This window comes from Callithrix jacchus, chromosome 2, assembly GCF_049354715.1.
Source record: "Callithrix jacchus isolate 240 chromosome 2, calJac240_pri, whole genome shotgun sequence".
NCBI lineage: Eukaryota > Metazoa > Chordata > Mammalia > Primates > Cebidae > Callithrix > Callithrix jacchus.
Genome location: NC_133503.1, coordinates 8,319,962 through 8,347,788, shown reverse-complemented (window position 1 = coordinate 8,347,788; position 27,827 = coordinate 8,319,962). Strand labels below are relative to the sequence as shown.

Here is a 27,827-nt window from a genome sequence, read left to right as displayed (position 1 = left end):
ACCCTCTGCTCATTCTGCTGGCTTCTGCCTTAGCTCCTAGACTGTTTCAGCCAAATGTGCCCCACCTGCCTGATGCATCCCTGGCGTCTGGCACAGGGACAACTTGTAATGGCTGCCTTGGTGGTGGTGGCAGGAAGGAGGGAACCGGCAGCCCACGAAGGGTCCCATCCAATGCACCCATTCTTTCCTGGGTTTCCCAGACACACTCACAGGGGCAGCTCTTGCTCTCGGCCCGGCTTCCAGTTCGCGGTCTTATTCACATTCTGTTGCTGAATTTGACTCACTCCAATTATTCCCATAGTCCCGAAGGGCTGCTGGGGACTTGTAAATTCAGCTTTCTGACTTCTTGTTAAGCACAAGCAGTTTCTCTAGGGGGTGTCTTCTTCCCTATCTAAAGTTTCTTTCTGAAGCTTATTGAATTTCAAAACCGCATTATATTTCCAGCTGGTGTTTTTTGAAGATGGCACATCCTCTACTGGTGCCCGGATGTAGGAAGCCACATGCCTGGACGGTCTGGGGAGAAAGGAGCGCTGGGAACGGTGACCTGCTGCAGTGTGGGAGGGTAGGTGAGGCTCGCAACCAGAGAGTGAGGCTGGCACTCATTGCTGTGAGAACTGGGCAGGCAATTAATTGCTCTGTGCCTATTCCCTTATGTCTAAAATAGTGTAAATATAGTTTCTCACTTCTGTGGTCACTATAGGAATGAATAAGCTAATATGTGTAGTGTGCTCAGTGTCTAACACAGAGGAAGCACTTCCAGTTAGCTGTGTTATTCCTTTCCTTTCTTTCCCTTTCCTTTCCTTTTCCTTCCTTTCTTCCTTCCCTTCCCTCCCTCCCTCCCTTCCTCCCTTCCTTCCTCTTCCCTCCTTCCCTCTCTCCTTCCTTCCTTCCTCCTTTCCTTTCCTTTTCTTTTTCCTTTCTTTTCTTTCCTCCTGGCTGAGGCAGGAGAATCACTTGAATCCAAGAGGTGGAGGTTACAGTGAGTGGAGATCATGCCACTGCACTCCAGCCTGGGCGATAGAGTAAGACTCTTGTCTCAAAAACAACAGCAGCAAAATAGGGTATCATTATGTTTCCCAGGCTGATCTCGAGCGATCCTCTTGCTTCAGCCTCCTAAAGTGCTGGGATTACAGGCATGTGCCAACATGCCTGGCTCATTATTGCCTTTCCTTGTGTAACTGATTTGTAGCATTTCAGAGCTAGACAGGGCTAGAGAGAAGAGTTCAAATCCTTAAGTTCGTAATTGAGGAGACTGGCATTCTCAGAGGGGAAGGTTTTTACAAAATCAGAAAGCTGGTGTGGGAGGACTAGACAAGCGTGGGACATGATACATTCTAGGCCAGGGTTCCTTCTTTCTAGATGGTGCTGGTGTTTTGGACATTGGGTGCTCAGAGTTGAACACAGATGGTGGCTGCATGGCCATTGGGAGGTGGGTGGGTGTCAGCTGCAAGGCGTGCTGACCTTGCCAGCACTGGAATTGCACAGCTGCTGCTCTCTGTCCACCTAAGACATCCTCTGTGTGGACCAATTAAAGGTGAATCTGGACCCCAGGGATTCTCTCGGCTCTGCTGTCCATCTTTGTTCTTTTTGGGTGAACATCACCAAACTATTAAGTGAATTCAGGAAAATTTAATCCAGAAGGCTCCTCTGGGAAGGCCAGAAAATGGGAGCTCAGATGAGTTACGTGTCTTACTCAAAGTCACGCAGCTACTGAACCCAGGAATTCTGCCCCTCAGACCCACTGTCCCTTTTCGCCTCTCAGCTTCCCTGGTCATCGGAGTTTGGCACTTGTCACCACATGGGCTGAGCTAACCCTTGCACACTTTGGCCTCTGGGAAGAGGTCAGCCCTGCATCCTTCATGGCAAAGGGCAATACCATCTTCCCTGCGTGTGGTGTCAGTTTGAATTCTTTCTTAAGGGACGGGACAGACGGAGCTGGAAACAATGTCATGGTTCAGGCAAGTGGGCTGTAGTTTTGCAGGCTGCAACCTCAGTGACAAATCAGAGTTTTAGACAGAGGTGGCATCTAGAAGATATCTGGTGTGGGCCAACTCCGTGGTGTGAAAGAAGGAGGAGAAATGGGGAGGCATGAACCCCACCATCATCTGGAGAGATACATCAACAGAGCGACTTCCACACCTGACCAGACGGTGAGGTCCATGCAGCGATATTCTCTGTCCTCTGCTAGGATGGGCTTCAGAGGCTTCTGGGTTATGGCCATGAACATGGTGAGTCCCATGTACATGGTGGTCTATGCCTTTGATTGCAAGCTACTTGCAACCCTTATCAGTCTGGGCAGCTCCTCATGGCTTCAGGTTTGCGTGCATGGCCTTGCCATAGAGGTTCCTGGGTGAGGGTGGAGAGCGTTCACTTATTGTGCCATCGAACAGAGTCTCACTCCGTCGCTCAGGCTGGAGTGTAATGGCATGATCTCAGCTCACTGCAACCTCTGCCTCCCAGGTTCAAGCGATTCTTGTGCCTCAGCCTCCTGAGTAACTGGGATTACAGGTGCTTGCCATCATGCCCAGCTAATTTTTTTGTTTTTTTAGTAGAGGAAGAGTTTTGCCATGTTGGCCAGGCTGGCCTCGAACTCCTGACCTCAAGTGATCTGCCCGTCTTGGCCTCCCAAAGTGCTGGGGTTACAGGTGTGAGCCACCATGCCCAGCCTGTTCCCATTTTATTTCTAGATTCTTACTATTAATTGTTTTTAGAGATAAGGTCTCACTCTATCACCTGGAGCCTCTACCTCCTGGGCTCAAGTGATCCTCCTGCCTCAGTCTTCTGAGTACAGGTATGTACCATCATGTCTGGCTAATTTTTAACTTTTTTGCAGAGATGGGGATCTTACTAAGTTGCCCAGGCCAGTCTCAAACTCCTGGCCTCGAGCAATCCTCCTGCCATGGCCTCCCAAAGCTTTCAGATTACTGGTATGAGCCACACCATGCCTGGCTTCTTCCCATTTTATGAGGAAATTAAGAATAGGGAAATGACGGTGCTGGCTCACTGACCCCCAGAGGACAAGAATCCAGATGTCCTGGATCTCAGTTCAGAAGCTTTTCAATTGCAAAGCTTTCTCTTCCAGTGTTAAGTCCTCCAATCTTGCCTTCCTTAAATACATCTTAACAGTGAGACTGTTCTTTGGGGTGCAGTCTTAAGTCTATACAATGACCTAAAAGGTTTGCCCTGCTCCTGGTCAACCCACAGCTCACTCACCCACCAGCCACACTGAACTAGTAGCACAACAGGTCCCCAACCTTTCTGGCTCCCGAGACTGGTTTCATGGGAGACAGTTTTTCCACAGATGGGGTTTGGGGATGATTCAAGCACATTACATTTATTGTGCACTTTATTTCTATTATTATGACATTGCAATATATGAAGTAATTCTACAAGTTGCCATCACGTAGAATCAGTGGGAGCCCTGAGCTTGTTTTCCTGCAACTAGACGGTCCCATCTGGGGGTGATGGGAGACAGTGACAGATCATCAGGCATTAGGTTCTCACAAGGAGCGCCAACCTAGATCCCGCGCATGCACAGTTCACAGTAGGGTTTGTGCTCCTATGAGAATCTGATGCTGCCACTGAACTGCCAGGAGGCGGAGCTCAGGTGGTAACTGAAGCAATGAGGAGCAGCTGTAAATGCAGAGGAAGCTTCACTCACTTGCCTCCCACTCACCTCCTGCTATGTGGCCCAGTTCTTAACAGGCCAGGAGCAGGTCCATGGCTTGGGGGTTGGAGACCCCTGTAGTAACACATTCTCATCTTTCCCTGACTCTTCTGCTTTCAGCCCTTTACACATCCTGCTTCCTCTGTGAGGATTCCTTATCTCTTCTGTCTGGCTAACTTGCATTCTTCCTCCAGGCATCAGCTGGATTCAGCCTCTCCTCCTGGAAGCCGCCGTCTCTGAATTCCTGAGGCTGTTCAGGTAGTCGCCCCTCCTGCAGAGGTTCTGTTGGAGTGAGAACCAGTGTCCCTGGGTCTCCCCCACAACAAGATGATGTTCACAGGAACAACAAGGAAGAACCCAACGGCTATGCCAGTCCCTTGAGCTGATTCAGGTATGTTATGGGATAGAAGGCAGGAAGGAGGGGCCGTGTCCCCTCCTTGGGATTTTTGCTGGATGGCAGATGAGGTGGAGGGAGGTTGTTTCTTGAAGAACTGGAGCATCTACAGCACAGTGCTCCAGCTTCCTCATTCCACCAAGCTCACGGTCACAGCTGGACATGTTCAGACACCCTTAAGTAATGTCTTTAAAGGCTCTGTGCACTTTAAAGTGGTGTTTTATTTAATTTCAACAAAGTTGTAGTTGCAATTAGATCTGTCCAGATAATTAACTCCAATTTACTAGTTTGCAACTAGTAATTAATTACTAAAGTCTCCCGAGTGAGCCTTGGCAAGGAGAGTCGCTCCTCTGAGAACAGAGGCTTTATTCTAAAGGCTCAGAAACATGGCCACCTTTGGGAACTTTTTTCCCCCTGGAATTCATTATGGCTCGGCTCTTACACAACGTTGTTGGTGACTTTGGGAAAGTATCTTAACCTGTCTCTCGGGAGAAGGGAGAGGTTCTTCACTTAGCTCATAAGAACCAATCATTAGGAGAAACGCGATTTCTGAGTTGGAATGCAACTCCTTCTCTTTCTGTAAACTGCTTAGTTGCTCCTGGGCAAGGGTGAAGAGTGTTTACCTGCTGTCCCACTGAGCAGCCCCTGGGTCTGGAGCTGGTGCCTAGGTCACCATTTTCTTATGGACCCTTTGAGAGGAGTCCAGGAAGAGTCAGGACCACGCTTCAAGGTCGTGGGTGTCTAGTGTTACCCAACTGTACATTGTTTTGTGGATTTTTAGATTTCCCAATGCAACCACGAAGTGTCAATATTCCCCTAAAGCCACCCTCAGAGATACTGGCACATTTTCAGTTTCAAAAGTCTACATCTACTTGCAATTTTGCTTCACACTTGAGGACTCATTATTTTTCTTTGATGTAGATTGGTAAATCCCAACCTTGAAAGCATATTCAAATAAGCTACTACCGCCATGAATGTTTTGAGAGATACTGATTGCCACTGTAATGGAGTGGGGAAAAGGTTGGTGTTTTCAATAACCAGGTCAACTGGATATCTTTATGAAAAAAAAATGAATCTTGACCTGTGCCTCACCCAATATCCCAAATCAATTCCAGTTAGACCCTGCATTTAAATAAGAAAGGAGAAGCACATGGCTTCCAGAAGGTAATATATACCAATTATTATAAAGGCAATTATGACCTTATAGTCAGAAAAATTGTTGGACCCCCAACAATTTCAGCACTTACTCTGATAAATAGGATGGATAAATTGGAGTTCACTAAAATGAAGACATTCTGCTCATCGAGAGACATGAATTAAGGAAATGAAAAGGCAAAGCACAGGACAGAGGAAGATGCATGCATGCTTAAATCCCAGAGGACTCTTACAGCAAGTTCTTAAAGAACTACAGACCTAAACAAAAATGCTGATGCTCCAATTTAAAACCTGGGCAAGGCCGGGCGCTGTGGCTCACACCTATAATCCTGGCATTTTGGGAGGCCGAGGAGGGCAGATCCCCTGAGGCCAGGAGTTTGAGACCAGCCATGGGCAACATGGTGAAACCCTGTCTCTACTAAAGCTAAAAAATTAGCTTGGTGTGGTGGTGCATGCCTGTAATCCCAGCTACCTGGGAGGCTGAGGCAGGTGAATGGCTGGAACTTGGGAGGCGGAGGCTGTAGTGAGCAGAGATCATTACACTGCACCCCAGCCTGGCACTGGGCGACAGAGTGAGACTCTGTCTCAAAAAAAAGAAAAAAAATTGGGCAAAAGAGTGTATCTAAATGCCATAAGCATATTAGAAAGTATTCAACACCATGAATCATCAAGATCAAACCCAAAATGTGGTACCGCTATATGCCAACATTTGTCGATAAGGATGTAGAATCCCTAGAGTGTCAGACACTGCTGGTGGGAAAGTAACGTGTTAGACTCCCTTGGAAAATGATTTCCATTCTATTAAAGATGAACCAATGTAGAAGCCATGAGCCAGGAATTCTAGTCCCGTGTGTGTGTGTGTGTGAATGTATGTATGTATATATATATAATGAGTAGAATTTCCTTGGAGATACATATATCTCCAAGAGAAATGCATCTATGTGAGCACAAACAACACGCACAGAAATGTTCATAGCAGCATTATTGATGTAGCCCCAAACTGTAAACAATTCCATAATTCATCATCATCAGGAGAACGGAGGAGTTGTGGTACAGAGACTGCAATGCTATCTTAGCAATAATTGCTATTCACGATGACTTGGGATGAGTATCACAGACCCATGCTAAGCAAAAGAGATCAGACAAAAAAAGTAAGATAATACGGCATGATTGCGTTTATACAACGTTGGACAGCAGGTGGTTTTAGGGTGATAGAAGTCAGTCATGGTTACCTTAGGGATGGGGACTAAGGATGGAGAAAATGCAGGAGGGAAGCCTTGGGAAGAATGGTGGTGGTCTGTATCTTGTTTTGGGCAGCAGTGCCTTGATGGGTATTTTTACTTTCTAAAACTCCCGATTGAGCAGCACATTGAAGATTTGTGTAATTTATTGCATTATACTATTCTTTAACAGAGAAATTTACTAGAAAGTCCAAAATGGGCCAGGCATGGTGGCTCACACCTGTAATCCCAGCATTTTGGGACGGCAAGGCAGGCAGATTGCTTGAACTCAGGAGTTTGAGATTAGCCTAGGCAACATGATGAGACCCTGTCTCTACCAAAAAAAAAAAAATAATAATACAAGAAAACAGCTGGGTGTGGTGGTACAGGTCTGTCATCCCAGCTATAGGAGGCTGAGTGGGAGGATTGCTTGAGCCCAGGGGCTGAAGTTGCAGTGAGCTGAGATTGCACCACCACATGCCAGCTTGGGTAAACAGTGAGACCCTGTGTCAAATATATATGAACTCCATCATTAGGAGTTCAGTTAGTCTAAGCCTCACCTTAGACTAACTGAGTGACAATGAGGCTTGAGTGAAGGTACCTTGCTGCCTTCCCTGGTGAGTCTTCTCTGTGTCCAGAAGCAAGAATCACTGGCCTAGACTGAAAGCCAGTGTTTCTCATGGAGTCACTGCTCATTCCTTTGCCCCATGTGCAAGGTTTGGGAGGCTTGTTCAGTGACTGGACCCAGAAGGGCATCATGGATTTGGATGTGCTGATCTAACATTTGGGAAATCCAGGCTTTGATCTGGTGGTTCTTTAACATGAGCAGTGCTATGACTGGTGCCTATCCGCCTGCTTCACCCTTTAGACAATGAATGAATGGATCTTTGTTTTTCCTTCAACTTTCGTTTCAACTTCTGGGACACATATGCAGATGTGCAGGTTTGTTACATAGGTAAACGTATGCCATGGTGGTTTGCTGCGGAGATCAACCCATCACCTTGGTATTTAGCCCAGCACCCGTTAATTAGCTAGTCTTCCTGAAGCTCTCCCTCCCCATCCCCAACAGGCTCCAGTGTGTGCTGTTTCCTCACAATGTACCCATGTGTTTTCCTTGTTCACCTCCCAGTTGTAACTGAGAACGTGCGGTGTTCAGTTTTCTGTTCCTGCATTAGTTTGCTGAGGATAATGGCTTCCAGCTCCATCCATGTCCCTGCAAACAGCGTAATCTTGTTCCTTTTTATGGCTGCATAGTATTCCATGGTGTAATGTACCACATTTTCTTTATCCAGTCTATCGTTGACGGGCATTTGAGTTGATTCTGTGTCTTTGCTATTGTGAACAGTGCTGCAGTGAATATACGCGTGCATGTGTCTTTGTAACAATGATTTATATTCCCTTGGATGTATTCCCAGTAATGGGATTGCTGAGCCAAATGGTATTTCTGCCTCTAGATCTTCAAGAATCACCATGTTGTCTTCCACAATGGTTAAGTGAATTTACGTTCCCATCAACAGCGTAAGAGCGTTCCTTTTTCTTTGCAACCTCACCAGCATCTGTTGTTTCTGGACTTTTAAATAATCGCCATGTTGACTGGCTTGAGATTGTGTCTCCTCGTGGTTTTGATTTGCATTTCTCTAACGATCAGTGATGTCGAGCTTTTGTTTCGTATGTTTTTTGGCCACATGAATGTCGTCTTCTGCAAAATGTCTAGACTTACTCATTCTCAGTATCTTGCCTAAGGTCATCCAGCAGGGCTGGGATTTGGATCTAGGCTCCTGACTTTTCTGAACCAAAGAATGATAGATCCAAAGCTTTAAACAAGGGGAGAAATTAAAAATACTTGAATAGATCATTGATAGCAGGGAAATAATAGATGAGAAAAAGAGTAAACCTGCTTTTCTGACTCATACTTGATGCAAGATCTTCATTTGTGGAGGTGGAAAAAAGGGATTTTGAATGTATATTATAATCATTATTGCATTTTTTGTTTCTCACCTCAAGTAGGGTCTCAGATCAAGCCTGTCTCCTAACAAGTATACACTGGGGCTGTGTTTTATCTTGCTCTGGCGCTCTCTACCACTGCTCTTGATCTACCGCCCTGTAGGAGAACTCCAGACTGGGGAATCTTCCTCAGAACGATGTTATGAGTTGAGATTAGTTAGGCAAGTGGCAGAATGAATACATAAGCAGTGATTTTGCATAATGAGGCGTGTGAAATCCCACTGGAGGTTGTTAAAACAGCAGACAGACTGTGGTAAACAAGGAAGAAGGTAGGCTTTGAAAACAGATGGCTTTGAAAACCTGGCAAAGCCCCGTTTCAGACTTTTAAAAATTGGTTTTGGGAGCGCAAGCTATTTTTTTTTTAATCTACATGCATATTTTAAAGTTCTGTTTTAATGATAAACTTCCGTGGGCAATTGAACATCAGTTTACGTCCTGCTGTAAACACGCTTATAGCCAGATGTGATGGACAGCTTGCATAGAGATCCGAGCTGTTCTGGCATATTTGGATTCAGAGACATTATTTGTATTTTGGTTTGGGGAAGCATCTCTGACATCCATGCTGGGTAGGTATATGGTGGTGGCCTGTCCCTTGTCACTTGCAAGAGACCACCTAAAAGAGATCACCTCCAGGCCAGTAGCGGAGCTGCTGAAGACCCTCTTCCTTATCTCTCCTTATTTCCAGGAGATGGCCTGCCCCTCAACTTCCTCTCCTCGCTTCATCTCCATCACACATGATCTTATTCCCCTTATCTCTCAAAACATGTCTAGCCACTTCAGAACAAGGCATTGTTTCTGAAGTCCACTCTCTTAATGCAGGCTGAACTTTTTATTGGAATGCTTTTCTGTTGATAGATCCCAAATCAGTCGCCTATCAGCGTCCCCATTTCTAAGCAATTTGACAGAGGATGGATGGGCCTCTCCCAGTCTGTGCTGATAGAATTATCTACCTCTGAATTCAAGGCAGCCTCACTGACTTTTGTGTATTGATTTCTGTATGATGTAGACATTATTTTTTGGCCACGTTCAGGTGAACTCCACTTAACCAATCCACCAGGTTAAAAATGCTTTCCTTGGGTGGGCGTGGTGGCTCGTGCCTGTAATCCCACCTCTTTGGGAGGCTGAGGTGGGAGAACTGCTTGAGCCCAGGAGGTTCCAGGTTGTAGTAAGCCATGATCACACCACTGCACTCCAGCTTGGGAGACAGTGAGACCCTGTCCCAGATAGATAGATAGATAGATAGATAGATAGATAGATAGATAGATAGATAGAGAGATAGATAGATAGATAATTTAAAAATAAAGAAAAATAAAAATGCTTTCTTTCTTTTTTTTTTGAGACGGAGTTTTGCTCTTGTTACCCAGGCTGGAGTGCAATGGTGTGATCTCGGCTCACTGCAACCTCCGCCTCCTGGGTTCAGGCAATTCTCCTACCTCAGCCTCCTGAGTAGCTGGGACTACAGGCATGTGCCACCATGCCCAGCTAATTTTCGTATTTTTGGTAGAGACGGGGTTTCACCATGTTGACCAGGATGGTCTCGATCTCTTGACCTTGTGATCCGCCCACCTCGGCCTCCCAAAGTGCTGGGATTATAGGCATGAGCCACCACGCCTGGCCAAAAATGCTTTCTTCTTAATAATCACAGGCCTCCACAGTCTACGTCTTCTTTCCCTGATCACACTGCAGGTGCCTTTGGAGAGCTTTGAGACTCTCTTGGCTGTCTTCAGTGCTCCCATACTAAATAGTACATCCAGTGGCTAATGAGAATCAAGATTTATTCCTCTCTGAATGGGTGGCAGAAGATTTGAATGAATGGATTAATCTGATGTGGGGACAGGGCACCTAGGAGGCTTGGCCACTGTCAGATAAGTAAGACCAGAATGAGAATGGAGTCTTGATCTTCCATAGCACGCAGCTGTCACTCAACACCTGCTCTCTGGATACTGTTGTAGGCTTCTGCCTTGAGGTGTTTGGGTCCCTGGGTTTGTGGCCTGGCTTCCCATTCCATGTGCCTTTAGCTTTCAAACTCTGAAGGCAGGGCCAGATCTACACTGATCTGTGATGAGCATTTGGGAAGTGTTCTCAGCCGTACCTACCCCCTGGATTCAAGAGATAATGCACCCTGGGTGCTAACTGGCACCCTGGGATAAGGACATCCTTCCAAGTCCAAAATGTATGCTCCAGTTTCCCAGCCAAGTTAATACAAGATGTTCTTGCTATAGTCATCTTTTAATGGGACCCTAGAATCTCAACCCAAACTCCTGCAAAGAAACCCTGGAGACCTTTTGTCTGGGGATTGCCTCCAACAGAACCATAGATCTCAATCATAAAAGCCTAGGCCAGCTTTCCCATTCAATAGAGATATTATAAGTTTCAGTGTCTGGCGTCATACTTTATCCTTGGAAGGAGACTCAGATCAGCTTGCTTTCAATAAATAGATTTTAGAACAAAACGCTTCTGTGTAATTATGTTTACTAATAGTATTAACTCATTGCCCATGGGCAAAACACAAAAATCCTTCCATTGCAACAAAGAAAACCTGGTGAGCTGAACTTCTGGGCAAACTAATGCCTGGGGTGGGTAAACCCTGGGAAAATGGGGGCCCTCCAGAGGGTGCTTTGGGGAAAGATCTCTGTGATACTCTCCATTTTGGATGTCCCAGAATTCTTTTTTTTTTTTTTTTTTTTTGAGACAGAGTCTCACTCTGTCACCCAAGCTGGAGTGCAGTGGCACAATGTTGGCTCAGTGCAACCTCCACATCCTGGGTTCAAGCAGTTCTCCTGCCTCAGCCTCCTGAGTAGCTGGGACTACAGGCACATGCCACCATACCAGGCTAATTTTTTTTTTTTTTTGGTGGTGGTGAGAGACAGGGTTTTGCAATGTTGGCCAGGCTGGTCTTGAACTCTCGACCTCAGGTGGTCTGCCTGCCTCAGCCTCCCAAAGTGCTGGGATTATAGGCCTGAGCCACCGCGCCTGGCCCAGAATTCTATCATTACACTTTTCTGATATATATATTTGTATGTCTGCTGCACTTGTCCTGGCACCATTCTGACTGGTCCAGTGTTTGTTCTGGTGGGTGATATTCTGAATATTCTCCCAGGTTCTAGCCTTTGTAGTAAATTTTACTTTAGACATTGCCCTTGCATAAATCACTCAAAACATTTTATCTTCCAAAAATTGCGCATTGACCTTAAGATTCCATTCAAGTGTGTTTTGAAGACCTGCATTATGGAGTTAAGGACAAGACCCTAGTTGCAGCTCATACTCATGTTCTCTGTTCTTCTTGGGTAGAATCTCTGCATCCCCCCATTCACGGTCTAGTTCAAGCTCCCCAGACTTTTCGAAGCTGCTTCTAACTTCAATAACCTCACGAGCACCCTCTGCCTCTCTTCCGCAGTGTTTGCAGTGATTCTAGAATGTCCTTCTCTCCCTCTAAGCTCACTGAGGACAAGGTTCCATTTCTCCATGTCCCACCAAGCTAGACCCATCCTCAGTGACCCATAATTACTGGAGGATTGACTTATTTCAGAGAGAGCAAAAAAAAACCTGACAGGAAGGTTTGCTGGGGGTGTTTTTGTGTGTGTGTGTGTGTGTGTGTGTGTGTGTTATTTATTTTTATGATTTTAAACTTTATTTTAGAGACAGGGTCTCTGTCACCCAGGCTGGTGTACAATGGTGCAATCCTAGCCCACTGTGGCCTCAAACTCTTGGGCTCAAGTGATCCTCCTACCTCAGCCTCCTGGGTAGCTGGGACTACAGGTGCACAGCACCATGCCTGGCTAACTAAAAACAACTTTTTATTTTAATGGAGATGGGATCTTGCTGTGTTGTCCAGGCTAGCATAGGGATGTTTATTTTCAGGGTTGCACTGGTGGTGTAGACAACATGGTCTCTCCATGGACTGTCTTATTTGTTTTTGTTTTTCTTTTCACGTGAGGCATCACCTAAGGGAGAAATCCTCCTACTCTTGTTTGTAGACTCCCAGTCCTGAGCTGCTCATCATTGCCTTCACTTTCCACTCTTTCTTCTATTCACCTGACTACTACTACTACTACTACTACTTATTATTATTATTATTACTATTATTATTATTATTTTGGAGATGGAGTCTCACTCTGTTGCCCAGGCTGGAGTGCAATGGTGCGGTCTCAGCTCACTGCAACCTCTGCTTCCTTAGGCCCAGTTCTAACCGTACCATGGAATTTTACCCATTGGATAGTTTCTCCCTCAAGATTATATGATCCTTACGTTTTGGGCTCATAGCAGGGTTATGAGACCTAGTTCAGTGACTATTTCTTGAGCTCAACAGCTCAAAGATCCATTAAGTCAGCTTGAGGCAGAGGGGTTGAGAGGTGCCTTGTGAGCAGAGAACAGAGCTCAGAACAGCAGAACAACCATGCCCCCAGAGACTGTTCTGGGCAGTCTACAGATCTTTTCACTATGGTCCTGAAGATCCTGGAGGCCTCCCCACACCTGGCTGCAAAGATCGCCATTTGGGGTATGTGTGAGCCCTGCATGGCCGTAGATTTTTATTTTTATTTTTTCTATCTCTGGGGTTAATGGATCCATTTCCTGTAAACGGAGCTGAGTGTCCAATACACACCAGGGAGAGAAAGAGCCCGGGGGGAGAGAGGGGAAGGATAGACGGTTTGAGTTGGTTACACAGCCGACAGCTGCACGGACTTAATTGGGTTTTATTCTATTTGATCTTGGATAAAGAGGATTTTTGAGAGTCCATTTTCTCCTTCTTAAGTGTTCTCGCTAAAAAAAAAAAAATTTAAAAATAAGATAAAAATCCTGGGGTAGGCTGGGTTTCTGGATGCCTGCTAGCCCTGCTGACTGCACAGGGGGGCAGTAGCACACCACCAACCTGCTTGGGAGCACCCGAGGGAGCTGGTGGATAAATCCGGAGCCTTCACCGGGAATTTTAACTCTCATTAGCTGTTTTCCATTTCATCGCTATCGGTGAGAAATATCACTTAAGACAAAGTTGGAAATAAATTAAGCTGGGAACCACATCAAGAGGTTTATATTTGCTTTCTCGCCACCATCTGTGAATTTTTATCCTCTGTGTATTTCCAGACTGGACCACAGACCCCCAGTTTGCATCTGATGGTGCCATCTAGGGTGGTTCCCATGAACTCGAGGGTGTTCTCAGGAATTCCAGGTCAAGATGGAAAATCTCTATGTGTCAGCTGGTAGTTGGTGAATGCCTAGGCTGTTCCAGGCACTGTGCCATGGGCGGTCATCTAGGTGACTTGGTTTTAACACTAGAGGTTTCATGTGTTATCCCTATACACCAGAAGAAGGACAAGGTTCACACATCAAGCAGATTGCCCAAGGTCACACAGTTCAAGGGCGTAAAGGCACTTTCGTGTCTCTTCTGGAAAAGCAGAAAAGGTGCTGCTTGTCTAGTTCACTAATGTATTTTGTTTGTTTTTTTCTAGATGGAGCCTGTCTCTGTTACTCAGGCTGGAGTGCAATGGCACAATCTCAGCTCACTGCAACCTCCACCCCCAGGTTCAAGTGATTTTTCTACCTCAGCCTCCTGAGTAGCTGGGATTACAGGTACCCACCACCATGCCCGGCTAATTTTTGTATTTTTAGTAGAGATGGGATTTTGCCATGTTGGGCAGGCTGATCTCAAGTGATCCTCCCGCTTTGGCCTCCCAAAATGCTGGGATTACAGGTGTGAGCCACCGCACCCGGCCACTAATGTATTCTTAATGCTCAGGGCAGTGCTGTGTTGAGTAAGATGACTGAAGAACATGTTGACTCCCAGCATGGTTTTCTTTGCACCGTACTTTAAGGAGGTTTGGAGGCTGGCGATCCTTCCAGTGTTCCCGTTGATGCTCATTTGCTGTAACAGCCCTTGGATTCCAGTGGAAATCTCCTTCCCCTCAGGATCCTCATCCTGCACATTCACCCTCCAGAATCAGAAGGCTGGGGAGAGGGATCAGCACATCTTAGAGTGTGATTCCTTGCTGAACAAATTCACCGTGAGGCAAAAGAAAGACATCTGGACAATGGGCCTGGAGAATGGTGGATTTCATCCAAAGTCAATGGCGTGGAACTGGGAGGTAAGGAGCTGTTGCTTCTGTTTTGGTTCTAGTTATTCCAAACCAAGGAAACACTCGGGGATGGGCAAAAGGGGCATATAACCCAAGGGGGGATTCCTGTGTGAGGCAGAGATCCAGATAGGGGAGAGAGGATCACTGAAGGGCAAATGTCCTACGTGGGAACAGGGGCTTCCAATGGCCACCAGTTTATACATATGGCTCCACCTTGCCTGCCTCTGTGCTGTGCCCTGGGATAAGAAACCTCAGCAAAGGAAAATGGGCTATAAGGTTGTTAGGTTGTCTAGAGAGTGGCAGGGATCTGAAGGGCTGGGAGGCTTGTTGGTTTCCACGCTGGAGTGAGACAGGAGCTCTCAGAGCTCAGAAGTGTCTAAGCACAGCTTAGAATGGGAAGAATGCGTGTTGAAGCCAGGAACTAAAAGACTTCTGTGCACTGGAAAAGGTTGTAAATTCCACATGGCAGTTGTTCCCATCTCCTGAGAGCCGCCCTGCAGAAAAAGGCACTGTAACAGAGCATGAGTGAGTGTGCTTGTCTTCGTGGAGCTGGGCGAACTGTGTCCCCTCCATAGACAGGCCTGGGAAGGATAGATCCCAGCGGAGGAGACAGTGATGGAACACGACAGGTGGCTAGAGCCAGGATCAAGAAGAAGGGGAATGACTCCTTGGTCCCTTCAGCAGAAAGAGAGAGGGCTCAATTCTCCAGCCTAAGTTGGAGAATGGGCTGTCCAGAGTTCCTAGAATCCCCTACGTGTGTGTGGTGGGTCCAGTCCTAAGGTGGGCTCAGAGGTATCTGGGTGTCTGCCATCATCCATCATTAGACAAGGCTGGAGGTTTATAAAGCAGCGTGTTTCTGGGTTCCTTGGTGGGTACAGCCAGGCTGGTTTCTCTGTTTGCAACAAGAAAGACACTCATTTAATAGTCTTCAAAGGCCAGCGCAGTGGCTCAAGCCTGTAATCCCAGCAGTTTGGGAGGCCGAGGCGGGTAGATCCCGAGGTCAAGAGATCGAGACCATCCTGGTCAACATGGTGAAACCCTGTCTCTACTAAAAATACAATAAAAATTAGCTGGGTATAGCTGCCTGTAATCCCAGCTACTCGGGAGGCTGAGGCAGGAGAATTGCCTGAACCCAGGAGGCGGAGATTGCAGTGAGCTGAGATCGCGCCATTGCACTCCAGCCTGGGTAACAAGTGTGAAACTCCATCTCAAAACGAAGTCCTCAAAGTAGATTGTGGAGGAGATATTGTTAAGACTGTGAGAGCCAGCCCTGGTCCCAGAACAGAGTGGGAGATGTCTACAGCTTCCATCTTTCTGATCCTTTTTTGTTGCTGCAGGCTGTGTCAACTCACAGTTCCTGCTCCCCAGGACTGGTTGCACGTGACATCTGGTCTGCCAGCACTCTTGTTTCTGCGTCATCCCATCCTTTTGCTTTTCCTCCAAGTGCTTATTGATGTAGGCTCTCTGTGATCCTCAGAGTGAGCGCCTTACCTCCCCTTTCTCTATCTGGCCCCACTGGAGGATATTTGAACTGGTGACCCTTGGTGGAGTGCCATGTCTGATCTCATCAGCCATATAGAAAGGACGGAGGGCTATTTCATGCTTCTGCCTCAGTTTGAACACCAGGCTCTTCTCTGTTGCTACAGGGTGTGTAGACTCATAATTCCTGCCCACACACTTGCACTGCATGCAATTCCTGCTCTTTGTGTGTAGTATGGCGGCCCAGGCCTTCTGCAGAAGACGGTCACAAACATCTCATGGCCAGGCTAAGAATATTCTTCTGATATGACTGTGGGTAATTTGGCATTTATGAATCTGGAATATGACATCGTTGTGAAGATTTTGTCTGGAAATATGATACAAAGAGACAAGGCAGGGTTCAGGCTTCCACCCAGTTTTCATCTGGAACAGAAAGTATACAAATCAGGCACCAGATGCCAAGCAGGACTTCTCCAGAAATAGACGATTGTTCGTTACAGACCGACAATGCTGCCCATCTTACCGAGGGCGTCTCCAGACACATGGCTGCCCAGTCTTCAGACCTTGGACTCAACCCCCGCTTATCCTATTCCCTCATTCCCCATAAACGCTGGTGATTCCAGGTTTTGATAATTCCACAGCAGTGGTTAATTTTATGCATCAACTTGACTGGGTCATGGTGTTCCCAGATACTTCATCAAACATTATGCTGGGTGTGACTGTGAGAGTATGTTTGGATGGGATTAACATTTAAATTGGGTAGCCCCCAGTCAGTCAGTTGAAGGTCTAAGTAAGACCAAAAGGCTGACCCTCCCATGAATAAGAGGAAACTCCTGCTGCCTGACTGCTTGAGCTCGGACATCAGTCTTTTCTTGCTTTAGGACGTAAATGAAAACGTCAGTTCATCTGGGGTCTTGAGCTTGCCAGATTTTGGACTGGCACTTACACCATCAGGTCTCTTTCTTTTCCAGCTTGCTGACCACAGATCCTGGTACTTCTCAGCCTCTGTAGCAAAGTGAGCTGACTCCTTACCGTAAATCTCTTTATATCTGTAGCTATCTCTCCATGTCTGTCTCCTGATTCTGTTTCTTTAGAGAACTTTGAGGAATACATCCATTCTCAAAATGCTTCTTGAATCTGTGTTCTTTCCCATCGCCAGAGCCAATCCACTGTCCTCATTTCAGCCAAGTTGCCTTGACTAAAATGGGAGTGAAAAATTCAACTCTCCATGTGCTGTTCTCCCTGCCACCCCATGCTCTCTGAAGTGACGGGGGGGGCTTTGCTGTCACGGAACATGGGTTGAAGCTACTGGCCTTATAGGTCAAGACCAGTTCTGTAGCTTAGTGTTCAAGCCAAGCAGGAATTGGCCCCTGAAGGCCTCTCCTGCACATCGTCTGCTATACATATTCTTTTTTTTTGAGACAGAGTTTTGCTCTTGTTACCCAGCCTGGAGTGCAATGGCGCAATCTCGGCTCACCACAACCTCCGCCTCCTGGGTTCAGGCAATTCTCCTGCCTCAGCCTCCTGAGTAGCTGGGATTACAGGCATGTGCCACCATGCCCAGCTAATTTTTTGTATTTTTAGTAGAGACGGGGTTTCACCATGTTGACCAGGATGGTCTCGATCTCTTGACCTCGTGATCCACCCACCTTGTCCTCCCAAAGTGCTGGGATTAAGGCGTGAGCCACCGCGCCTGGCCCTGCTGTGCATATTCCTTTGTTGGGGAGACAGATATTCTTTTTGCTCGAGATGCCATGTTCTCGTCTCTTGCACACATTATGTCTTCTTCCTGGACAGTCCTCCTAAGTCCACAGCATGCTGCACCCAGCAAACTCTTTCCCGTCGTTCAAAATGAGCTCAAATCTAACCTTGCTTGTGAAACCCATCCTGACTGCATGTGGAGCTTATCAGCCCCCTCCTTTGTCTCCCATGCCACTTATCCCATTGTATTGTCATCATTTATTTTTTTCTTTCATCTTTCTCCCTCTTCCACAAGATCCAGGAAGGCCAGAGTTCAACTTCCCCAGTGCCTAGACGAGTTCCTGCAAGCACACACTTCAATTTGTGGAACGAATGAACAATGAATATACTGTGTGTGCTTGAGTATAACTAGGTTTTCAAAATATTGGTCAGTGAGACAAGCACAGATCCCTTAATCCTAAAGGTTTATCCAGATTATTTGACCTAATTCTTTAATACCACATCATGAGATAACTCTGTGTGAGCAGATCATTGTAAGATCAGCAAATATAGTGCTGAATTTCATCTCCACCAGACTGTGGAGAACTTGGAGTCCTTTAATGAATGTACATAGAGAGAGATGTCAGAAGATTAGCATTTCTCGTAATGAGAAGGAGAGACACATTCATCAAAATTGCTCAAGTGCTATCAGTAGAGCATCTCCAAGCACAGAGCTTCAGTCAACGGCAGTGAGAGATGGCAGATTTCACAGGTTGGACATGGGGAAGCTTGTTAATTTCACAGTTTATAAAAGATTAATGGTAGAGGAAATAAGATACAGCTACTGCTGTCTAATTGCAGAGAACATTTTGTCTAAAGTACAACCCAGAAAAATAGAAAGGGGAATGTAATATTTTCTTTGGAAATAGGACTTGACCTCTATGTTTTACTTCAGAAGTGATGGGAGCTCCTTACCAAGAGGTCTTTCACCCTGAGTCTGGAATATGGACAGCAAACCAGCAATGCCCCATTTTACTGGGAACCCTGGGAAATCTTGCCATTGAGATCTCTCTGAATCAGGAAGATAAAAATTGATCTCAGTTCCCTGAAATCCAAGGGATGCACTGAGTCACCCCAAATGTTGTTCTCAGTTTTGAGACCTGGGTCTCCAAGGTGAATACCAACCCCTTTATTTTGCCATTAGAATTAGTTGATGACTCTGTGAATGAGGCAGAGAATTCCAGCCCCCACTTTGTGTTACAGGGCTGAATTGTATCTCCTTTCCTGCAAAATGGATGTATTGGAGTACTAACCCTCAGTGCTGCAGAATGTGACCTGATTTGGAGACAGGGTCTTTATGGAGGTAATCAAGTTAAAATGAGGCCATTAGGGTGGCTGTAATCCAGTATGACAGGTGTGCTTATAAAAAAGCAGAGAAGACTGGGAGCAGTGGCTCACGCCTGTAATCCCAGCACTTTGGGAGGCTGAGGCGGGTGGATTGCCTGAGCTTAGGAGTTGAAACCCACCCTGGGCAACATGGTGAAACCTAGTCACTACTAAAAATACAAAAAATTTAGCTGGGCATGGCGATGTGCACCTGTAGTCCCAGCTACTCGGGAGGCTGAGGCAGGAGAATTGCTTGAATCTGGGAGGTGGAGGTTGCAGTGAGCTGAGATCGTGTCACTGCACTTTAGCCTGGGTGACAGAGTGAGACTCCGTCTCCAAAGAAAGAAGGAAAGAAGGAAGGAAGAAAGAAATGTGGGCACAGAGACTGATACAGATGCAGAGGGAGCACTGGATGAAGCTGAGGGAGATCAGGTAATGCATCTACCAGCCAAGGAATGCCAAATCACCAGCAAACCACCAGGAGCTAGGAGAAGAGCATGGAACATATTCACCTTCACCACCCTCAGAAAAGACCAACCCTGGTCGGGCGTGGTGGCTCACACTTGTAATCCCAGCACTTTGGGAGGCTGAAATGGGTAGATCACAAGGTCAGAAGTTCAAGACCTGCCTAGCCAATATGGTGAAACCCAATCTCTACTAAAAATACAAAAAATTAGCTCAGTGTGGTGGTGCATGCCTGTAGTCCCAGGTATTTGGGAGGCTGAGGCAGGAGAATTGCCTGAAACCAGGAAGTGGAGATTGCAGTGAGCCAAGATTGTTCCACTGCACTCCAGCCTGGTGACAGAGGGAGACTCGGTCTCAAAAAAAAAAAAAGACCAACCCTGCTCATAATGCGTTTGTGAGCCTATAAATTTCTGCTGTTTAAGCCACTCTGCCTGTGGTCTTTTGCTGTGACAGTCCTAGCAGATTAATACATCTCATGTTCTGTTTCCTAATTTAGCCTTTCTGGCTAGGATTTTGTGGCCTAGAAACAAAAGCAGAATGATTCCATCTCTTGTATTGTTTTCTGAATGTAAATGATAAAAGACATTGCTCCTCGTCCTCCTTTTTCACATCGAGGAGCTCTGTGAAAAGACGTGAATTTAAATTTCAAGACACGTGAGTTTAAATTGCGTGGTTCCCATCAAGGATGTTAACTTCAGCAAACCACTGGCCTCCTGAGCCTCAGTTTCCCCATCTGTAACATGGTACATCTTACATGGCTGCAGACAGAGAGAGAATGAGAGCCAGGTGAAAGAGGTTTCCCCTTATAAAACCATCAGATCTCATGAGACTTATTCACTGCCACCAGAACAGTATAAGGAAAACCACCCCCATGATTCAGTTATCTCCCACTGCGTCCCTCCCACCGCACGTGGGTTACGGGTGCTACAACTCAGGATGAGACTTAGGTGAGAACACAGCCAAACCATATCAGCCATATTGATGAAAGCTGTTTATTTTTTGGGTTATGTGTTATGAAAAGGAGGAATTTATGGCAGAGATGGCCTAGGTGTTCATTAAACACGTTTCATCTTATCCCTAGATACACAACCTCAGCCTGTTTCTGGCCTTTCTTGGAGTTAACTGCTGCCAAGTGACTGAGTTCAGCTGATGATAAGTGGGCAGAAGTGCCAGGAACCACTTTCATTTCTGTCCCATAGAACCTTTGCATGTGGAATCCTACCTGCCTTTTCCTTCTTCATGCTGATAAACATCTTGACAACAGCAGAACCAGAACGTGGGAGGTATTTGGTCTCTGAATGGCTATAGGGAAGCCAGGTTGGAGCTCACAGTTTCAGACAGTTATTGTATTAAGCTGCTAAGATTAGAAAAGTTTACATGGGCAAGCATTACCCCAACGCATCAATAGGATTTTGGCTCAGAAGCAGGAAATTATTTCAGTCCTTCTTTTGCCCATTTGCGCCTCATCGGTAAGAGAAGCTGTAGTTCACGGTGGCTTCGTGCATCTGTGCCTTGGATTAGGACCTGAGGTTGCCCCTGAAGGAGAGCTGCGTATTCGAGCTGGTGGTTTGTGTGTTGCTGGGGCTTGCATTGATAGAGGGGGCTGCCATCTTTGGTGTCAGCCAAATGAATGGACCCAGCGCACCCCTGCAGTGGACCTCACACACTTGTGGCAGGTGTATCACACACATCTAGGTTTCATTTGCGTTCCCTTGTCCTCCCATTCAGTTTTAGCCACAGCTGCAGTGGTAAGTTTGAGTTGGCTTCTACCTACCTTGACCCTATGACCACTTCCCTTATGTACCCACGGTGATCTTCTGTGTTCTACCCTTCGTATTTCTCTGACACTCCTGATGTTGGTGGAAGTCACTGATCAGCAAGTACGACTAGCCTGGAGGTGGGGATCCACCCAACCAACAGCTTTGGAAGCCAGTGGTTGCAGCTTAAGGCTGATCTTGGGTGGACTATTTCGAGAGCCCCAGACGCTGACAGCAGTGGACTCAATTATGCATCCAACGTGGGTTTCTTCCCCTTCCCTCACTCTATCTGGCTGCCCACCACTGATCCCTGAGAATTTCTTGCAAATAAGATACCCAGACCCAGGTTCTTCTTTGGGGAAATACAAGTCCATACAGGCACTGACAGGATGCCTCTACTGTAGCCTCATATCTAAGTCATGTCTCAGTTTCAACTTTGTCTTGTACTTTGGCAGTTATTGGGCACTTTAATAAAGTGGATTGTTTGCTCCCATTTGCAGTTCCTTCTGTCTCTTCCCTGGTGGTTAGACTTTGGTGGAGATAAGGGGTGAGTCTGCACTCTTCATAGTCTGTAAGAGATACCAGGCATGGGAAAGCTCAGTGACACCAGAGAGATAGCACCCCCTAAAGAATTCTTATTTTTTAACTTTTAAGTTCAGGGGTATACAGGCAGGTTTGTTATATAGGTGAACTTGTGTCGTGGGGATTTGTGGTACAGATTATTTCATCACTTAGGTATTAGTCTAGTACCTATTAGTTATTTTTCCTGATCCCCTCTCTCCTCTCACCCTCCACTCTTCAAAAGGCCCCAGTGTGTGTGGTTCCCCTCTGTGTGTCCATGTGTTCTTATCATTTAGCTCCCACATATAATTAAGAACAGGTGGTATTCGGTTTTCTGTTCTTGGGTTAGTTTGCTAAGGATAATGACGTCCGGCTCCATCTGTGTGCCCGAACAAGAGCAACGATCTTGTTCTTTTTTATGGCTGCACAGTATTCCACAGTGTATACATTCCACATTTTCTTTATCCAGTCTATCACTGATGGGAAGTTAGGTTGATTCCATATCTTTGCTGTTGTAAATAATACTGCAATGATCATATGCATGCATGTGACTGATTATAAAGAATTCTAACTCAGTGATACCTATTTAAGTTAGAAGACTTATGTGATGCATTATTCATTGACCCAAAGGTGAATTCCATTGCATTAAGACACCACATTGGACATGCGATCCCATGTTTTGACATCCTAATATACAAAAAATAGTTTCATTTCCCATTAGGGCTGTGGAAGACAGAGTTGTGGTATCATACTGTGCAAGAAAGGTGCTTCAGCATCCATATGGTGAATGTGAGAGCTTGTTCCTTCATGAAAAAAATCCTTTTTTGTAATTAGAGTAAGAGATGAACTTTTATATCATTATTGTCTATCATGTGCCTTTTGCCAATTAGCATGGTTGCACTTCATGGCTTAATTTAGTATCAGTTGCGAAACTTGAAGAAATATTGGAACATCTTTGAATGTTAATGCAATTTTGTTTCCCGGGGGCATTAACCCTCCTGACATACTGGACTCTGTCTATTTTGTAGAGAGTTTTTGGATGTTTCAACTCAAATAAAAGCTTAGCTCACATAGAGAGTCTTCCCTTTTGATGCTGAAAAGGAATCTCCATTGTATTAACCCCCCTCTGGTCAAGGAGAAGAAAGAATGTAAAACAATCTTTAAGACAGCGGTCCTTAACTTTTTTGGCACCAGGAACCAGTTTCATAGAAGACAGTTTTTCCACGGACCAGGGGAGGGTAGAGCGGGGAGAGGATGGTACGGGGATGATTCAAGCTCATTACGTTTATTGTGCATTTCATTTCTATTACTACTGCATTGTACTATATAATGAAATAATTCCACAACTCACCGTAATGCAGAATCAGTGGGAGCCCTGAGCTTGTTTTCCTCCAATTAGATGGTCCATTCTGGGGTAATGGAAGACAGTGACAGATCATCAGGCGTTAGATTCTCATCAGGAACATGCAACCTAGAATCCCTTGCATGTGCAATTCACAGTGTATTTGCGCTCCTATGAGAATCTAATGCTGCAGCTCATCTGATAGGAAGCAGAGCTCAGGTGGTAATGTGAGCTACAGGGAGTGGTTGTAAATACAGATAAAGCTTCACTCACTTGCCCACTGCTCACCTCCTGTTGTTCAGCCTGGTTCCTAACAGGCCACAAACCAATACCAGTTTATGGCTCAGGGTTTGGGAACCTGTGCTTTAAGAGATAAAATTTCCAGACCCACGCAGCCTTCCTTTGCTTCTTTCCCAGATCATGCTTCTTGACATTTCACCTAAAGTGAAATCATTCATTTTAGAAATTCATCAGAGCAGGAAGGACTCTTTGAGTTTTAACCCTTAGTGCTGTGTACATGGCAAATGTTCAATGAATCCCCCTTTGGGTCTTGGGAGAGCTGCACCCCACAGTCGTCAGGTCTGACACCATCATGTGACTCCCTGAAAGATGCCAATGCTTCTGTGACCTGAGAGTTTGCTCAGAGCTGGGCGATGAGATCTCCCCATGTCACTGCATCCTGGGGAGCTTCTTAGCATCTTCTGATGGTCTTTCATGGCTAGAGTCTAGAGCAGCCATGTCCAGTAATTCCAATGCAGGAATTTTTTGCTTATCTGTGGTGGTAGATATCATGAAAATTATGCACAGACCTTTTTTTAGTGTTAGTGTATTTTATGTGTGGCCCAGGAGAGTTCTTCCAATGTGGCTCAGGGAAGCCAAAAGGTTGGACACCCTGGCTGGAGCCTCCTTGTGTGCTTTGGTAAAAGCTAAAAATTTCCAAAGAAACCTGATAGCTCATGGACACATGGTTTGTTCTGCAGAGCAGGAGACGCCGACCTTCTAGAAAGATCCTTCCACTGGGTCAACGGGAACCTAGCTGTCTGTCCCTGATCAGCATGCCATCTCTTGCCCACTGGTACCTCGTAAAATATGTACACAGAGCTTGAGCCAAATGTGGCTGGTAAATCTGCCATATTCTCTCAAGCCTCCTCTGCCTGCATCAGTAGTCACCACAGGTGAAGGAGATGGAGAGGTCTGTAGTCTCGTCTTTTCTTCCTGCCAGTTTCTTATCAATGTTCTTAGTCTGTACTGAGTCCACTTACCAAAAGCCAGCAGCCGCTTCAAGGCTTCCTTCATCTCCACTCTCAGTTTCTCACTGCGATTCCATTCCCAGCTCACCTATCTGCTGACTCCCTAGTCCCCCACAATCCTTTCTCCCACAAGGATTTAATCACTTATTTGTTTGTTCATCGAACATTTATGCACTGCGGGGCTTTGTGCAGCCTGAGATGAATCAGGCATATGCCATGCCTTTGAGAGGTTCATGGTACCGGGAATGAGCAAGACATAAAATAAGGAAGACGTGATAGTGAAAATGATCAATAGTGTGGTAAGAGCTGTAAACGTGGGAAGGCTGGGAGGCCTGGGAATAGAGGAGGAGCCTGGCTGGGGATTCCTGGAAGGTCCCCGACAGAAGTGAGATTTTAAGGGTGGAGACTGTGCAGGAGTTAACTGGCTGAAATGAAATGATGGGATGAGGGGAACGGATGAATTCCCAAAGCATTTTATGCATGTAGGATGGGAGGCTGGGGAGGTAAGGACAGTTAAGGTCTGGACACTTGAACTCCATGAAAAGAGACTGCACTCTAAGGAAGCCTTGGACTACCCTCCAGACCATGAGAACCACCAGAGCTCCTTAGCGGGGGGCAATTTTCGCTTTTCGTTTTTGGTTTCTGGATTGGAAGCTGGATTGCAGGGGCTGAGACTGAACATCTAGTGAGGGAGGGAACATAAGCCAAGGTGCAAGCTTTGAGCAGATCAAGGGAAAAGGTGCCAAGAGAAGGTACTGACTGAGAGGGCGCACTGGATGGCTGGGTCAGCTGGGAGCTGACTGAGAGGGCGCACTGGATGGCTGGGTCAGCTGGGAGCTGACTGAGAGGGCGCACTGGATGGCTGGGTCAGCTGGGAGCTGACTGAGAGGGCGCACTGGATGGCTGGGTCAGCTGGGAGCTGACTGAGAGGGCGCACTGGATGGCTGGGTCAGCTGGGAGCTGACTGAGAGGGCGCACTGGATGGCTGGGTCAGCTGGGAGCTGACTGAGAGGGCGCACTGGATGGCTGGGTCAGCTGGGAGCTGACTGAGAGGGCGCACTGGATGGCTGGGTCAGCTGGGAGCTGACTGAGAGGGCGCACTGGATGGCTGGGTCAGCTGGGAGCTGACTGAGAGGGCGCACTGGATGGCTGGGTCAGCTGGGAGCTGACTGAGAGGGCGCACTGGATGGCTGGGTCAGCTGGGAGCTGACTGAGAGGGCGCACTGGATGGCTGGGTCAGCTGGGAGCTGACTGAGAGGGCGCACTGGATGGCTGGGTCAGCGGGGGCCTGGAGGTCTGCTGGAAGTGGCTGGGGTGGAGACAATGGCAGAATCTTCAGTGTCTCTGAACTTGCATCAGTGTGTGTGTCTTAGAAGGCTCCGGGTAGCCACAGTCACTGCCACATTGAGCCCTTTCACAGACTCCCTTTGTGCATGTGGGAACCATCCTGCTTCTCCCACCCCATCATCAACAAAGCTATCCTCAGCCATCCCTTACTCAAGGCAGCCTTCTCGTTTGTCCAGTCTCTAGGCTTCTCCCAACACCGCCCGACGTGAGTGTCTTTTCCTTATTCCTCAGCTCACCGCCCACACAACTATTGATCCTTGGTATGATTCATATTGCTATTTATACTAACAATGGAACTTGTTGACCAAAAAATAATTAGCACAAGAAATCTGTGTATTAAGGGCCTCATTAATTTCACCAAGTTTATTTAAATGACAGCAGAATGTCAGGTCAATAATGATGACTAATTAATAAGTACATCCGAATACCTTAAAGCACACTGAAGAAGTGGCTTGTAAGGCTGTAGCGGGAGGATGGATGGCTTCTGGTAAGCAGAGGTGATACTTCCTCTTTCTATTTTTTTTTTTTTTTTCTGAGACAGGGTCTGCTTCTGTTGCCCAGGCTAGAATGCAATGGTACAATCATAGCTCATTGCAGCCTCGACCTCCTGAGCTCAAGTCATACTCCCACCTCACTGCCTCTTGAGTAGCTGGGACTACAGGCATGACTGAGTAGTTTTCCTTTTTTTTTTTTTTTTTTTTTGGTTAGAAATGGGGTCTTGCAATGTTGCCCAGGCTGGTCTTGAACTCCTGGCTTGAAGAGATCCTCCCACCTCAGCCACTCAAATAGCTGGGACTACAGGCCACCACTCCTGGATAATTTTATTTTAAATTTCTTTTGGCAGAGATAGGGTCTTGCTGTGTTGCCCAGGCTGGTCTCAAACTCCTGGTCTCAAGCAGTCCTCCCACCTTGGCCTCCCAAAGTACTGGAATGACAGATGTGAGCCATCATACCCAGCCTGACACCTTTTCTCTTAAATAGAGGAGTCCAAGTTGTGACTATCCCAAAGTCTTATGTGTTACGTAGATGGTCTGGCTGAGTTAGGTAAAGGGCTGACTCCGGCCCATTTGGGATTTTAAGAGACGTCCCAGGGTAATCAGTAGCTTAAGACTCCCACCTAATCACAAGAGGCTGCTGCCTCTCCCCCTGACCCTGGCCAAACTTCATTAGGAGATAGTGTGGCTTAGAGTGAAGAACAGGGCTTTGGAAACGAGATATCCCTGGTTTTGAATCTGCCTCCCTTGCCTTGTATCTATGCAACTTTGCCCCCAACCCCCCACATTGTAAGCAGGAACATTAGCCTCACCCTGTAGAGATGTTGGGGATTTGAGTATGTCCTGTTGGAAAGGCTTGGTTGCCTGCAGTGCAGAAGGTTTTCAGGGAGTGTCCTTCCCACCCCTCAACCCCGCTTTCTCTCCTTATTTACTCCCCACCTCTGGATAAGACCAAGTATCGCTTTGCTTGCTTTGCTCAGCAGGGACACAGGCGTGTGAGCCTCTCCAAGGCACCTGAGTCCTCCCTTTTTGGTTCTCTGCATGCTTAAGCTGTAGTTAGGAATTAGGAAGCCCTAGGAACCTGTAATCACCTATGAGAGGCGATTTCATACCTTTAACCTCCTCCACACTCCTCAGTTGGAAACAGCGCAATGCTTTAGGGAGCTCCTGTCGTCGGGATGTTTAGGCAGAGTCCGCTGGCTTCAAACAGAACCAACTGTTCTGAGCACACAGCCCTGGGGCACGGCAGAGGGGAGCCAGTGAGAAGCGCCTTCTATAAAGAAGCAGAGGCGCTCAGAGTCCCCTCCTCTGAGAGCCAGCAGGGAGGGGAGCAGGCTGGGATCTGAAAGCTGCTTTGGCAAGCCACCCTGAGGACATGCTAACATTGCTTTCTAGTCAGGCTTATGGGTTTTGCTTTGTTGTAGAAGAAATGGTTCTTTCAGATATTATTTTATTTTATTTTACTTTAGGTGTATACTATATCCAGCATTTCTCCCCATGTTATTCCTCCCCACCCCCTGCTGTTCCTCCCCTACCCCCCGCCCCCAACTGCCCC

General features: G+C 46.6%; 2 long non-coding RNA genes across 14 annotated transcripts in view; one reads left to right on the top strand and one right to left on the bottom strand.

The window, feature by feature from the left end:
• Window positions 1–27,827, top strand: part of LOC118149188 (uncharacterized) — a 219,237-nt gene that overhangs the window by 183,122 nt on the left and 8,288 nt on the right. For 8 of the 13 annotated variants that reach the window (XR_013528685.1, XR_013528681.1, XR_013528684.1 and 5 more), the window contains exons 6-7: window positions 3,862–4,058; window positions 13,888–14,520. This is a non-coding gene — a long non-coding RNA (uncharacterized LOC118149188). Of the gene's footprint in view, window positions 1–444; window positions 4,059–13,887; window positions 19,034–27,827 lie in introns of all 13 variants that reach the window. The other 5 variants (XR_013528692.1, XR_013528689.1, XR_013528680.1 and 2 more) reach the window with 5 other exon arrangements.
• Window positions 19,327–27,778, bottom strand: LOC144579939 (uncharacterized). Its single transcript, XR_013528696.1, has 3 exons — window positions 27,385–27,778; window positions 23,191–23,248; window positions 19,327–21,847 (listed from the first exon to the last, which is right to left on the bottom strand). It is a non-coding gene; the product is annotated as an uncharacterized LOC144579939 (long non-coding RNA).